At 44.0% G+C, this 15,699-nt stretch overlaps 1 long non-coding RNA gene across 5 annotated transcripts in view; it reads right to left on the bottom strand.

The window, feature by feature from the left end:
- LOC106044709 (uncharacterized) overlaps window positions 1–15,699 on the bottom strand; it is a 385,284-nt gene that overhangs the window by 351,073 nt on the left and 18,512 nt on the right. For all 5 annotated transcript variants that reach the window (XR_010830792.1, XR_010830793.1, XR_007162086.2 and 2 more), the window contains exon 3: window positions 4,602–4,855. This is a non-coding gene — a long non-coding RNA (uncharacterized lncRNA). The remainder of the gene's footprint in view (window positions 1–4,601; window positions 4,856–15,699) is intronic.

Genomic DNA, 15,699 nt, shown 5'->3' with positions numbered 1-15,699 from the left:
AAGGAAGTGCTTCACCGAACCAGAGGCTAAGGTGCAAGCTATGAAAATGAAAGGTTGGCTTATTAAGCACAAGATTTCTCACATACCTGGATGAATAGACCTGCTTAAATTTCAGAGCAGTAACTATTTTGCACCTACACTTCCCACTGAAGGCCAGGCGCCCAAGGATATTTTCTGTCTTCACTAAAGTTACAGAAAAGACTCAGACAAATACCAAAGAGAAAACAGCGTGCTCCATTGCACAACGTGGATGACATTTTTCTTTACAAAATGCTGTAGGTTGATGGCAGGGTATCAACACAGACAAATTATTTGTACTTGGTGACTAATTCAACTTTGGAAGATATTGCTCCTATAGCTGATAACAGACTCAGACAGGAGTCCTGCCCCTGAAATCATTTCCCATCAGTCTCAATCACTCTGAAAGGCTCAGCCACCAAAGGTTCCCAAGTCAGCTGGCACACGAATATCCAGACCCTGCCAATATTTTGTGATCCACTTACTGTAAACACACAGCTAATGAGTGTTCATTCCCTTGATGTTTCTTTTGGAAAGTGGAGACATGTCTAAGAGTGTTTAGGAGGTATGTAGTTCTCCAAAGAAATTGATAAACACTCTGACACATCTTAAAACAGAGAATATCTTCAGCCAAATAGCAATGTTAATTTTGTATAAAAACATGGGTTATCTCAGGAGCCTCATCATATTCATTTCATTATGACTGAACATTGCAGCTGATTAATATTCTGACCCCATAGCTTGGAGAAGGACAGGAACAAGTCTGATGCAGATGAAAATTCTTAGTTGTTATGGAAACCTTTGCATAACTGTGATGGTAGCCTTGTGTCAGTCTATGGATTACATGTTTCCACCATCTGCAATGGCCATTACCAGACCATTACTAGCCCACTTAGCAGGGTCTGAGACAGCACAGCTATTACAGCAAAGAGGATGCCTCAACACTTGAAGAAATGCTGACCTGCAAGTGAAAATTAAATGTGCCAGGATGTCTGTCCACCTTCCGACTAGAATTTAGAAATGTGGTATCAATAGCATGGAGGAAGATTTGAATCCTTTGTCTTGATGCCCAGAGGGAGTGCTCTTCTAAATACCTGGGCACAAGGCAGAAATTGATGTGTAAATGCACTTAGACTTGCATACACTCAAAGAGAAAGTAGAAAATGATGTTTTAACAATAGTGTGCTGAGAACTACTATAAAAAATATATTTGACTTGAGTTTCCTTTCACTACAAAGACAGATGATGGGACTCTCTGAACACAGGAAAAGTTTGGCAATATAAAGTAACTTGTAGATGTTGGCACAGACACAGCACATCTATACGGCTGCATTCACTGACTGCCATCTTAGAAAGCTTCGAGGCACCAAGGAAGTTGAATGCAATCACACCGTCCTCTCCGTCCTTCCACAGAGTCTTCCAAGGAAGGGAATAGGAAACCTGCTGTGAGTGTGATCATGTTGCCATCTAGTGACCGCAACCTAAAGAATACCCAAGCCCTAACACTCCTAGACAAGCACAGCCAATGCTGTGCATGATGCAACAGGGTCTTGTATGACTGAGACCTCAGGGGGGAGTCTAAACTGTTACCAAGATATTTCCAGATTATTTCTCCTGAAGTTGCAAGTCTAACTTTTAGCAGGAACAGCAAGTGCCTTGAGTAGGGTGATAAGGAACTGAAAGCTCATAGATGTTGTAGCTCTTCAAGTACGGGTTTTGTTCCACTTTTCAGTTCTAGAGGCAACACAGGGTCCCCTCTCCTGAAATCACATGGAAAGTTGGCAAGACCAACCACAACTTTTTTTTTTTTTTTTGCTCGACTTTTTGACAATTTGCTCAACTTTTCCTGCTATGCATAAAGAAGAAAAAACTTTCCAGCAAAGTACCAAACAGTGCAACATCTCTACCACTCCTTGTGTTTAATTTCAACAGTAGATTTTCTGGGATGGTGGAAAATGGAATTATTTTCTAAAGCCCAAACGCTATAACCAGAGCTCTTTTTTAAATGACAAAGATATGTAGTCAAATAAAATCGAAGGATTCCACACACTGGCATTTCTGAAATTCACCTCTCACTGCTCTTTAGGCACCTTTTACCAATCTGTGCCCAAGACATTCAATCTCTGTCAAAGCTGCTTGAGTTCTTCTGTCCCACAATTATGGGGGCACGCTTCTTTTTTGGCAATTTGAGAAGGCAAACGTTCTTGCATAAGCATGTATGTTCTCAGATCATTTATACGTAGCAAGCTATACGCATGCATGTGTGTTTAAATACATATATAAACACAGAGAATCCTCTCCTGGGAGATACCTTTTTTTTTTTTCCTTATGTATATGCATTGCTACAAGGTCATACACAGATAAATTTATATGTGGCTTTGTACAGTATCTCTTAAGAGATTTTCACCCTGAGTAAGTACCAGACATTATTCTCCCAAAGTCTCTGTAGCCTGAAAATGACTTCACCCCACAGTATCAGGTTTTGTGGAATTTCTTTTTGTTTTTTCCCCTCGTTGAAAAAAAGGCCTTCTGTTTCTATCCTTACAGAGCTACTTGTCAATCTGGATCAGTATCATGTTGTTGGTTGTGTCTATAAACATACACACACAGAGTAACAAAGACAGATCATGTGTTTTCTTCCTATTATTCTCTGTACTATCTCTTTTGCTTTGGGATCTGAAAAGCCACTGATTTGTTTTTACTAAAATATATATAAATTTTAGGCTGTATATTCCCTGATCAAATGCAGACAATGAAAGGCTAATTTCAGCATACTTTTCTCCTTAAACTGTTATAGAAGTCTCAGTGTGGTTTCCTGAGAGATATGATACACACAAGAATTGCTAGCAGATATAATTTACTGGCTCCAATTTATTAGAGATCAAAGAATGGGGAAAATAGGCCTCATCTTTCTTGTTCTTCTTGGCAATGGAAATTTTAGATCACTTAGAAAACCAAAAGGAAAGAGGAAAAGAAATGACATGAGGATATACAATTGCACTGGCACACTGAAATACCTAAGGGACCTAAGGATGGCTTCTAAAAGCCTTCATAATAATTACATGCATAAACAAAGTCAGATGAAGATTACAAAGTACCATGGACCTTATCCTCAACAGCCATAAATCAATCTCAGTACAACTACACCCGTGTGCAATAGTTGAAGGTCTTCCTCCACTGTGGTGATGCTCTAGGGTTTGGGGGGGTAGGTAAATTCCAGTGGAATATGGAGAAGAGCGTGCAACTGCATGCAACCCTCCCTGGAAAAAAAAAAGGGGGGGGGGGAGTGAAACATATTTCTTCTAACCTTTCCCAGCAAAATTCACTAGCGGAAGAAGCTGACCTGTGCCACTCTTGTGAGATTTGCTCAACTTCTGTTAAGCATGAAGAAAAGAAAAAAATAAAAAATAAATTAAAAAAAGAAACATGAAACAAGCTAAAGGATGTCCATGTGCAGAACTGCTATTTCTTCCCTATTATGCTATATTTGATTATTCCTATAGTCAATTAACTTCTCCCCAAAATAACTCAGTAGCTGAAAATAGACTGAAATCATGTTCTCTTCTCTCCTATGGGAACTTAGATTCCTTAGGTGATTCCTTAAAACCAGATTTTCTTTTAGTCTTTAGCAAAGTGCCTCCCTTCTAGAGAGACCACCCAGAAGAAAACAGGAAGTTAAATAATTTCATAATCTTTGAGGAGCAGAGTGCTGAGTTCAAGCCCCATACTTACCAGCTACCAAGGAGTTAATGTGTTGAGCAGCTACTTCATGATCTGCAGCTATGTATGTACTGATTAGCAGTGGTTGGAATAAAAGACTACAGCCCAAGGAAGGCGGAGCATTCTCAGAAACAGCAGTCTGGCAAGAAGCTGTCAAGGGAATAGATCCAGAACCCCCAAGAAGAATGAGACGGACTGACTGGGAACAATTAAGGAAAATAATCCCATCCTGAAGTTGTGGGGTCCCTGGAAATCCATACTAGTATAAGATACAGAAGGAACTAAAGGACCATCAGACTGGGCCACTCATAATCATGAGATATCATTATCTCAGGGATAACAGCAACACTCCCCACATGGAGAGAGTGGAAAGTCTTCCCCAGTATTACCTCCCTAACAAATATGATAATGATGGTAGTAGTGCTTCTATTGCAGGTTTCACCCCAGTGCAAACCAGAGTGCAGCTGGATGCTTGTTTTGGGGGTCACTGGACAGACAGCAAGGTAGCTGTTGTCTGTCATCACCTAGCTATGCAAATTTCAATTAACAAAGCAAAATGCTTCACAGCTAATGCCTGTCTCTCCACTCAACCATTATCTGTCCAGAAGTTGCATTGTGCTGCTAGGTAAGCTATCCCAAAAGACAAAAGGTAAGAGTCCATCAACAAGCCCATTAGTTCTCTGATTAAGCCATTTATGATTCCATGATTCTACAATTCTATGATCTCAGAGAAAGATACAGGATATTATAGATCAAGAATAATCTATTCCCCATACTTGCATTTGGACTTCATCATGATTCCATCAGTTGTTGTATCTTTTTCAAAATACACGCTTAGCACAAACTACTATGAACCTGGTTACCTCAGTTAGCAAAAGATGGTTTCTTCTCTCTGTCTCTTGCTGAGTTTTGGTCCCACAGCAATCTAGAGGCAGTGAGCTCCACAGACTAATTCCACATTATGTGAAGATGCATTTCCATAGGGCAGCTGTTAACCTTTCTAGGACTCAGCAGCTTTGAAGTTTTTCTGTTCCAGTAAGCATGCCTCTGTGGCCACCTCTGCTTCCTTCTTTCTTCCATGTGACTTCACAGGAGAAGGGCATCTTCCTGGCCGTACCTGTGTCAAAGCATGATAATCACTATACAAAAATAGCTTCCCCTCCTCCCCAAAATCTATTTATTCAGACTATTAAATGGCTACCAAGGAGCAAATTGTCTTAAAGATCAGAGACCCAAATGGGCCTCAAGCTGGCATACAGATCAGGCTAATCAGCATGCTCTCAAAGACCAGGAGTGAGCAGGACACTCAGTCATGAAAGGGAGAGACAGAGGTATGTGCAGGGAGGGCACAATGTGTAGGGAATCAAAGATGTGAGTCCCACTGCTACTGCATAGGCTGTATCAGCAAGTTATGTTCCACAGAGGACAAAGCAAGGAGAAAATTCCTGCCATCAATCCTACACTATTTCTTGTTCGGGGAACACCATCACATCCCAACTCCTTCATCCCTGTACAGCAAATGAATCCGTTTTACGGCAGTGACTTCCTTCTGGTACAAGGGCGCTTGACAAGCTGAATGCACCACATAACCTCAGAAGTTGTGTCAAGTGTTTTTGTGCCTATGCTGTTCTTTTGGGGAGGAGGACAGGAGCAAGGTTCATGATTTGCATCCAGTCGATGGGTATCCTTGAATTCCCCTGAGCATGACATGCCTGGGCAGAACAAAAAGGTAGTCCTGCTCTCCCAGTCTAATATCCTCAGGTCTGGTGTGGGAGAGCTAGGCAAATCCATGGCCTGGCTTTCAGAGGTGTCACACAATAGCAGATTGGTTGAGGCTGGAAGGGACCTCTGGAGGTCACCTCGTCCAGCCCCCCTGCTCAAGCAGGTCACCTAGAACAGACTGTCCAGGACCATTAGCTCCTACTGTTTTCAGTTGGAAGTACTGGTACTTACAATGTCTGTGCAAAGCAGATCTCTTTCCTTAGGCACAACTTTTATTACATACCAGCATAAAGATAAGGAAAGCAAATGATAATATTTCACAGGAAGTAGTGGTATGTGGCATGGAGATGGACTCTGATACAAAAGATTGTTCATAAAGCAGCTATTTCCACACACACACACAAAGCAGAGAAGTTTAAAATATTTATGTGCAGGATTAACTCAGAGACTGTAACACTCTGACAGCAATCTTATATCAGAACGAGCCATCTGCTTATTTATCCATCTTGGTAAACTGAAAATCTACAGAATGGTAAAACTGCACAATCCCTTTTTTCCTGAAAGAAAATACATGTTGCTATCTCAACGCTGAAACAAAACAAAACAAACAAACAAACGAAGCAGTCATCTTTGCAAAATAATTAATTTCTTGAAATAATTAGAGAACCAATGGGAAACAGTATTTTTAAAAAGTGGCTTTTTAAGCTGTGGGGCAATTCAGTAAAAAACGATTATTCCATTCTAAAGGTCTTTGTATGGCCTTTCCAGATGGGAAAGCCATGGCATTACAAGGCGACACGATTTCTCCAAGGTCACTTCACCAGCCAGCAGCAGAGGTAGGGCTGACCTGGCTGAGGAAACCATTTCCACCAGAGGACCAGCTTCACCTTCTGGCTGGGCAAAGCCTCGAGAAGAGGCAGCGTTAGGGTCAGAGTTAGGGTCGGGGTGTCACGACGAACAGCAGGGGGACTTACAACGGCAGCGGGACGCGCTTCCTCCCGAGGGCCCTGCCTGAGCCGCCGATGGCCGCGCCACGCGCCTGGGCCACAAGATGTCGCCCTCCCCTCAGGCAGCGCCGGGGCTGGAGGGGCGGCCGGGGACCCCTCGGGGCCGGCCCTTCGCCTCCCCTTCTCCGCCCCGGCAGGGCTGTAGGGGAGGCGGCGGGATGGCCCTCGGGAGCCGGCCCAGAGCCCCCGGTGCCCACCTGGCGGCGGTGGCAGCGCCGGGCTAACGCGCACACAGGCCGGCAGGAGAGCGGCCGCCATGTCGCGGAGCTGCTCGAGGGCCGCCCTTGGCCCCGCCGGGGGAAGGCGGCTTTTGGGGCCGGCCCTGCGCTCTGCAGGTGTGCTGCCTCGTTGCCGGGTCAAGGGTGCGGCCTCAGTTGCGATGGCTGAAAAAACGGAGGGTTAGGCTGTTGGTTTGGGGACCAAAAGGGCGTCCAGGGGTGCAGCCCGCCTCCCCCCATAGCTGTGAGGGGTGTGCCAAGGTCCTCCTGCAAAGCTGTCCCCTGTGCACACATGGCCTGGAAGGCTTTTCTGAGCCCTCACTCTGCTTCAGAAAACTTCATTTCCATGGCCAGTTCATTCTGCTCTGCCCCCGTGACACCAATGTCCTATAGCCCAACTTGTTTTTCACACTGTCTTCTGAGCAGCCAGAAAACCCAAAGTGAAAAACCCCCAAATCCAACAATCTAAGATGATGACTGCTATCCTGTTGCTAGGAGCTCGCAGCATCGTCTCATGGTGACTCAGTGTTAAGGTAAAGCTACAGTCCTTCCTAAATCCCCCCATCTGGACAGTGCATCCCTCCAAAATGTATAAATGCAAAAACTTGATCTTAAAATGAGTCTTGCAAAATTCCGCAGCCTCCACTCTTGTTCAGTTGAAGTTGATTACAAGTTAGGACTAAAAGACCTGGCCAGGATGCAAACAGCTGCTCTGCTGGAAGACGTATCCACCTCCCACTTGCTTGTCAGCTCCTGCCTGCTGGAGGGTTACCACCTTCCCGACTCTGTAGGTGGGATCATCTTATCTATGTACTCCCTAATCCACTTCAGGCACAGTCAGACAGGCTAGCTCCAACTGTCTGAATCGGTGGGCTGAGCTCAGCCAGCAGATTTTCCTTGAAGCCAGTAGTGAATGCTAGACAGACAACTCCATCAAGGTGACAGTGAAATCTTTCAGCAGGTCCAAATAGATGGAGAAGAGAATGAGAGTCCTTCTGGGCTGTTACTCTCCAGTAGTATCAGTGCATGAGCCAGCTGAATGACCTGCTTCTGAAAGATCACAGATTCCTCACTTCTGCACCCTCTTTGTCCAGGGACTCCCTGTATGGCTTTGCCCTTCACGCTTTTCTGATTCAGTCCCCTCACCTTTAAAAAGGTGAGATTTAGCAGGATAGCACCTGAAACCCCCTCTGAGTGGCTACAGAAGTGCTCAGTGCTCCTACAGCCTGTTAGGCTGTACAGCAAAGGACTCCATGAAGAAGTGACAGAATAAAGAGAGCTGATGGGTTTCCAAACTGCTGAGTAGATTCATCACTCAGGTTTGAAATTCTCCTCCTAGAAAGAGTGTGCAGCATTGGAGCCAAGAGTAAGGTTAACTTCCTTTTAAATGTACCAGTAACATATCACTAAAGGTGTTTTGGTGATCGTTGAAGAAGCTTCCTACCCCATGTCGGGTATAACATCTACCTATAGCCCAGACCAAACGTGCTAGTACTCAGTTCTGGAGTCTGGGAAGCTCACACATGTGACCATAAGCACGGTGGAGATGGGAAGGAAGAGGTCACCCACAGTAGCCTCTGAGCAATCCTGTAATAATTGCATGTATGTAAATGACGTAGGAAGGTTCAGAACAGGAATCTGCTCTCAGAAAACATTTGCCCTCTCTGACACAAGGAGTCCTGCTGATGTCAATGAAACAGGAGTGGCAAGCCCTGGTGCTCTCAAAGGAGTCAGATTTCCCTTTTTTTCTTTTTTTTTTTTTTCTTTTTTTTTATTTTTTTATTTACAGGGTTATTATGAACATCTGGAAAACAAATTCTTTCTTAACGATTGACAAGATCTTGACCACTTCCTTTCAGACAGCTGGCTTAGAGTAGTAAGGCACAGTCTCTAGGTTTTAGATTCACTCTTTTTCATACATGGCTTCTTCCACATAAAAACTGAGCAAGGTTTCTGCTTACGCATAATTGTGTTCACCAGCAAACTGCAACTGCTGTGGGTAAAGCTTTCCCCAGGACTAAGACTGCATTTAAATCCAAGCATCCTCCTTCCTTTTGAAAATCATGCTCATTACAAGAAAGACACAATGGTACTAGCTTTGTACAATTCAATGTTTGTTTGGTACCTCTGGAAATAAAAGGTTTAATGATCCTAAACAATGTGCAGGAAGTTAGAGAGAAGAGTCACACAGTGATTCAATGCACAATGAGGAGATAATTAAACCTGGAGCACAGGAGAATCCTACCTAATTGACTCCCTGGATCAGATTTTGCTGGCAACCATTGGAAGTGAAAATTAAAAGACTTTAACAGATTCCATTTTTAAAAAGGGTTTTTAAAGAGGAAAATATCATACTTCATTAAGAATTTCACTTGAGCTAACATGAATTATGTTCTAAACAAGGCATACTTCATTGCTATCTTTGCTTACATTTGTTCTGTAGATTCAAGTGCCTTCTAGGGGAGGTTATTTTTTGTTACCATGGCAAAGATGATATTAAGTATATATGATCAGCATTGCCCTCTCTGTTTGCTCATAATCTCTTCTACTACTCCTCCACTTTCCTCTTCCAAATATATTAGTATCAAGATTTTTTCCTTCTTCCTTTTACTCGCATAGGTAAGAACAATATCTCAAGCATCCAGTGATAACACCTGTTTGCTAACTGATCTGGATTAAAAAAAAAAAAAAAAAAGCTGTAGCTGAGTATTCAAGACAAATCTAAAAATGTTAATAGCTGGAAGTTAAACCCTCTATTTTTTAGCCTGGCTTCCCAATGAAATGAGGCTTATGTGATCCTGCTGTCTGTTTACTTCGCCTTTCCCACTCTCCTCCCCCATTCAAATGTGTTTAAACCTGTTGGCCAATTCCAGCTAAATTTGGCAGAAAGGCAGGAAAATAATATCTTTGCAACCTCACCAAGCCTAATGAAATTCAACACCAGGCTGAGAAGGGATACCCAAACAAATGCCCTCGTTTTAGGGAAGACCACACAGGCCCGCAGTTACCTGTTCAGCTCATGGTCTGACGGAGCAGTGCGCGCACATCACCCTGTACGTGGGTCACCTGAGGGTTCCCACTGCAAGTGTCCGCTGCTTGGCTGGCCGTAGTTGTGCTATAGGAAAGCTGCTGGGACATATATGACAGGTGGGGGGGAACTGGAAGTGGTGGGGGGTTGTACAAGGCATTGGGTTGTTCATACAGAGGTATGGGCTAAAGACGCATAGGAACCAGGTTTCACTGTGTCAGCTGCTCCCAGGACAACTTCTCTTGGTGACTGATGCTACCCACTTGCTAATAGGCACCTTCAAAGCACAGTAATGCAAACCAGCGTGATTCCTTCCCCATTTCCCCAAGCAATTTGGGTAGGACACGTATGGGAAGATTTCCTACACAGAACACTGCACAGGAATACTCCTTACCTTCCACAGCCACTGCCTCCAGACAGCCTATATTATACCCTTTGCATTCTGGGTGGGAGCCAGGACTGCCAGAGTGATGAATCAATAACATCCGTAAGGAAAATGAAATGGAGGAGGCTCTTATTCAGTACATTTCTCTTTTGTTAATTGTTGCTATATTTCATTCCAGCCCCCCATCCTTCCAAACTGCAGGGATTGTGACTCAGCTTCAGCAGTTTACATGCTCAGAAGAGAGAGGAGTCACCCTCCTGGGGATGACTTCACTGTCACTTCATGAGCTCCATTCTTCGGCACTGTGTCCGTCATACGGGTCCTTCTGCGGGTCTTGCCTACCTCGCATCCTGGATCCCTGTCTTGTCCCAGGCAGTCACCCACGATGGACAAGGACAAGGACACATGCAGTGTCAGGGGCCAGCAAAATAATCCTGCTAGGAGGATAGCTGCATGAGGAAACTCTGGCTTTGCTCATCTAGGATACCCTAGCATTGTCCTGTCCTCATCGGATAAATGCCAGACTGCAAATTGGGCCTAAAACCAGAGAGATACAAACCCCACTCTCCAACCCTGATGCAGAAATGCCAGTACCTGCTGGTCCAGCAAAGCAAATGAAAAAGGGCAACTAATTCTTTGGATGTGGCACTTAAATCCCTTAGATTTAATTTGTCAGTCATGAGTCAGCTCTGAAGCAAGCTTGTGCCTTCAAGGTATGGTATGGATGCTTCAGGGTTGACACCTAATAACTCACTCTGTATGTATGGGAAGCTTAACATTGCTGGTCCTAGGTAGCAATTACACTAGAAGGCAGGTAGGAAGGTTGGAAGGAGGAGTTTGGTAATCATAACTGGTAACCAGAAAGAAGGAGAAAAAAAAAAAGTTAATGAGATTCCTTTTTAAGATAACTGCTGTGTCCTTCTCCTCAAAATAGATGAAGGTCCCTGAGGTGGAAACTGAGGGAAAAACCTAGTGAAAGCAAAACAAAACAAACAAACAAAATATGAAATAAACTATAAACATATGTAAAACAAAGACAGAGGCAAAACAGACGAGCCTTTCCAAGCCTCACCCTTTAAGCCGCAGCTCCTGGAGCCAGGGGACTGCATACTGTCCGCAGTGACATTAAAGTTATTTTTTCCTTCTTGCTACCCTTTACAAAGGCTTTGAAAATGTAATGTGGATGCTTTAAAGAAAAGGCACTCAGATTTGGCTAGCAAACACTGGGTCTTCAAAAACTGCAATTTGATGATTCTTGAAGATTTGCCCCACAACTTTTGAACACTGAAGAAATGTTCAAAATGCTGGTAATATTGCATGGGTTGGATGAATTAATAGTTTGGGCCCTGGAAACACTACACATCTTTGCTGCTTTCTGGACAAATACGACCATTTTCATTAAAAAGGTGTTGAAGTACAAATATGTAGTTTGCAGGTCAAAGAGAAATCTGGTATCAAAAAGTAAGTGACAAGGACAGAGATGCCTAGGGACACACTAAAGCCTGTAAGGCTCTGTATTATAAGGCTAATGTTTCCAAGTACATCTTTAGACAGTACATTTATATTGCTAAAAGACCCGGCTCGCACCACAATGACAATGGGACACTATAACGATATTGGCAGCTGACAGCAAGACTTCTACTGCTAATGTTTTAGAATAGGTCAGACACCACAAACCATATTTAGAGCATGCTTTTCAGAGACACTGGCCACCCACAATTCCTACAGGGCTGGGCACAGACATCAAGCCAACAGCTGTAAAGCTCTTATTTCCAATGTTGTGTTTCCAGTCAACACAAAAGCTTAGGTAGGGAACATATTGTCAGGAATGTCTTCTGGGTTTCTCTCTTTTATTTTTTTTTTAAAGCCTGTTTCCCAGCTAGGCTTACTAAGGAACAAGAAAATCAAATGACTTGCATGGAGGTCACAGAGTGAGTCATCAGCTCAGCACAGTGATGGTCAAATAATGCTTATTTGTAAAACTATAATTTTATAGTGCTCTACTGCATAGCTTTAAAAATGAATGTATGGGAAAAATACACCCACATATGACAAACGTACTTATGCTCTCTCCGCTTTGGGTGGACGTTCTGTTAGTCACAGAGGAGCATCTGTGCAAAGCTTTTTTTGTTGCTGCTTTTTGCTTCTCTAGACATTTCATCAAATGGTCCCTGAGTCAGAAGAAGTGGGTTTTGCTATTAAAGTCTGTGTGGAGGCTGCATTCCAAAGCTGTTGGAGGATTCAAAGATAAATATTCTTACTTTGAAAAAAAAAAAAATCAAACATCTCTGGGATTTAAAAAAAAATAAAAAATAAACAAAACAAAAACAACAACAATCCAAACTGAATGCAATGTTTATGAAGACAGCAGCTAACTAATGATCCTTCCTGACAGTCGCTTTGGAACTGAAACCCAAGAGGAGTTTCATTAAAGCGCAAGTTCCTTTAAAATTGCTTTCAATTGTATAATGTATGCGCCTACTGCACTGAAAAAAAAAATGGTATTGATTCATACTGAAACTAATTCCAACAGCAACAAAATATTAGCCAGCAACCTCACACAGCCACTGTGCGACGAACAAAGCTCTTTGGGGCAGGAGCCATCTCCGTTCTGTGATTCGTATTTTGTGTGGTGAGAGCGGAATGCAAGCCTGTAATAATCTGTCTCAAGAAAATATCTGGGGGTGAGCATATAGGCTACTGCTCCCTTGGCTCACTGCTTTAGAAACCTCGTGTATCCTCTCAGAGATGTGACTTATATCAACAAAGCAAGGGAGCTGTGCTATGGGAGACGGAACAACCACCCAATCTTGTAGAACCATGTACCAAACACAGAGAATACCGGCAGCTGTGAAACACACCAGAGGTGCGATATGACGAGGTCAGACTTGGCTTTGGCGTAAGTTTAGGTATGTTGCTCAGAGCAGCATCCCTGCCTCAGCTCACCTTCAAACCCAGGGGTGGCTACAGGATCCTCCCTGCTGTGGTCCACCGTGGACAACAGGAACGACAAAGGAAGTCTATGCTCTCTGCAAAGTGTCTGTCATCACCCCTTTCATTGGGGTACCTAGGCCAAAATAGGCTTGGAAGGATTTTGCCGTCCTGCATGAGTGCTTCCTTCCTTTTACTCTGGGTGCTAAAGAGCAGGATCCGAGGGAGTGACTGCTCAAGGACAGGGATGCCTGCAGCAGAGTTGGGCCCAAAGGTCGAGTGCCAAGTTGAGTTCTTACCCCATCCCACTTTGGCTACCTCCAACAACATCCCACGGTTGGAATGATCTACTAAAAGAGAGCCCTCAGCAAGGGGAGGGCTTCAGAAATTCATCTAGCCTCCCTCACCCGTGTTGGCTCTGCCTCACCAGACATTCAAGAGAGGACTGGACACAAGGGGAGACAATCAGCCTCTAAAAGCAGAGCTTTGCAGAAGGAAAGCTGTTGAGCGAGACTGCACAGGAGAAGGGGTTGATTTTGTTTGAGTTGGCCTGGTCCCAGCCTCCGATTGCCATTCTGATCATAGTCTAGGGGAAAAGAGTCCTCAAGCAACACCGTTTAGCCTGGTGCACCTCATTTCTGATAGTCAGATCACCAAGCCAATTATAGCTCATGTCCAAGAAAAGCCAAGAAGATGAATGAATAAAAATGTTGAAATATTAGATCATCAGTAGAACAGTGAAAACCTAAAACAGATACAAACAATGTTATTGCCTTTTTTTTTTTTTTATCTTCAAGATGAAAACCTGTTTGGGCCAGAATTCTTTGGAATCGTGCTACTGAGTGTGCCTATAGTTAGGAGATAAAAAAAAAAAAGGCGTTAAAGCTGCTAGGAGATGTGATCATCACAATGAGGGACTGGTTGCAGCCTGCAGGAACCTGAAGAGAAACTGGTGAGTGCAGGAGTTAGAAGGCATTGCTATGACAACAAAGCAAACCACCCCTGAAGAGAATAGAAAATATGTACATCCATGCCAAGATCATAAGCAAAGAAATGTATATTCTAAGAGGAGGCAAATGGAACATTGACTTGGAAAACAAAATTATGCCTTTAGCATGATTTCTTCTTTACACATGGCACCTCTTCAGGAAAAGCATGCATTTAGCAGAGGGAAAGAAACTTTCCTCGGAGCACCTCTTTGCCTAGTCCTTCTGCTGCGAGGAGGTAGCAGAAAGATCTCTGCTCTGTGTTTGCACTCTCAGATTTCAGCTGGCCATGGTTGTTTAAGGTGTCCATAAAGTGGTCTCTATGCTTTTATTCCAACCAACACCTACTGTACTTGTGAACAAATTTAATGCTAATTTTCTTACGTTTTCCCTCCTAATAAAACTAATCTCATTCACCAGGAGAAGCCTTTTTACTCACATTCTAAGCCCGGGTTACTCCATGGAGGGTTAAACCTAGAAATTCCTTTAGCATTCTGGCAGAGAAGGTTTCCATGTTCTTCTACAGCTGCACATAAGTCATTAATGAGATCGGTCCAGGCAGTTGTCTGGACCATACCTAACAGAAAGCTCCCTGGTGACACTGATGCTTGATGACAGTCAGCTCTTGAAATCAGAGCCAGCATGGATGTTGACACAAAGGTCCACACTTCGTGTGCTCAGCCAGGAGGGGGAAAATCCTCCGGTTCCCAAAGTGGAGCAGCAAATGAGCAGGCTGGAGTAACACGCTACAGCAGCGTGTGCTGAGGAGGTGGTGAGCAGCATCCAGGGCTTGTCGCAAGGAGCAGAGCTGGGCAGCTTTGTACCACGGGATTGTTTTGCAGAGGGGATGTCCTACACGGGGAATATTGCACAGATAGCGCTGGAGACAGAGCAGTGTCGGTCCCTACCTGCACGGTCTTATCATGGCTTTCGAGCCATGCTGTACTCTGTAATGTGTCTGGAACAGCAGCAACCTAATGCATGAAGCACGTTGTCCCAGGCTAGGAGCTATCCTGCAGTAACTACAGAGCATTGCTGAGCTTGCCCCTCCTGGGAAAGCTCTGCCACAGAGCAGCATGGGTTGAAGCCCTTAGCAGAGACATGGCCAGTGCCACCAAAGGGAATTTCAGCCTACGGCAATGCCACCTACGTACCCAGACATGCTAAACTGTCAGAAACACTCATCTGTCAGCATAGCTCTGTCTACACCAGCGCGTTGCCAGCAGTGGGGGAGTTGATTTCTTTCCACACCCTAGAATTACAGTGGCAATGCTCTGTAGGTTACACTAAGCCACAGAGTGCAGGCCACGTGTGCATAAGCTTTATTGGCCTTCATTTGATCCTGTGCATTAAAGGCAGCTGGGCTTCCTCTCTCTCCAACTAAATAGTAATTACACCTATTGTTCCCAGTGGGCAGGGAGACCCTGTTCACACATATCCAGAAAGACAAGGCATATAATTAACACCTTGCTGGGATAGAGAGCTTTTGTTCAGGTTAGTTATTACACGTCCTGCAGCCTGAAAACAGTGGTTCTTACATCCATTTCAGCTCCTTTCCTCCCTGCTCCAGAGCTTAACTCCCTGCTTCGTCCCAGATCTCTGTGTGTCCAGCAGCAGCACTCAGTAGGCTGAAGCAAACAACTTCATCCCAGTGTCGGGAGCAGGGGTCCCAAATCACCACGTG

This window comes from Anser cygnoides, chromosome 3, assembly GCF_040182565.1.
Source record: "Anser cygnoides isolate HZ-2024a breed goose chromosome 3, Taihu_goose_T2T_genome, whole genome shotgun sequence".
In the NCBI taxonomy this organism is placed as follows: domain Eukaryota; kingdom Metazoa; phylum Chordata; class Aves; order Anseriformes; family Anatidae; genus Anser; species Anser cygnoides.
Note: the sequence above shows the minus strand (reverse complement) of the source record. Positions and strands in the feature narration are given on the sequence as shown.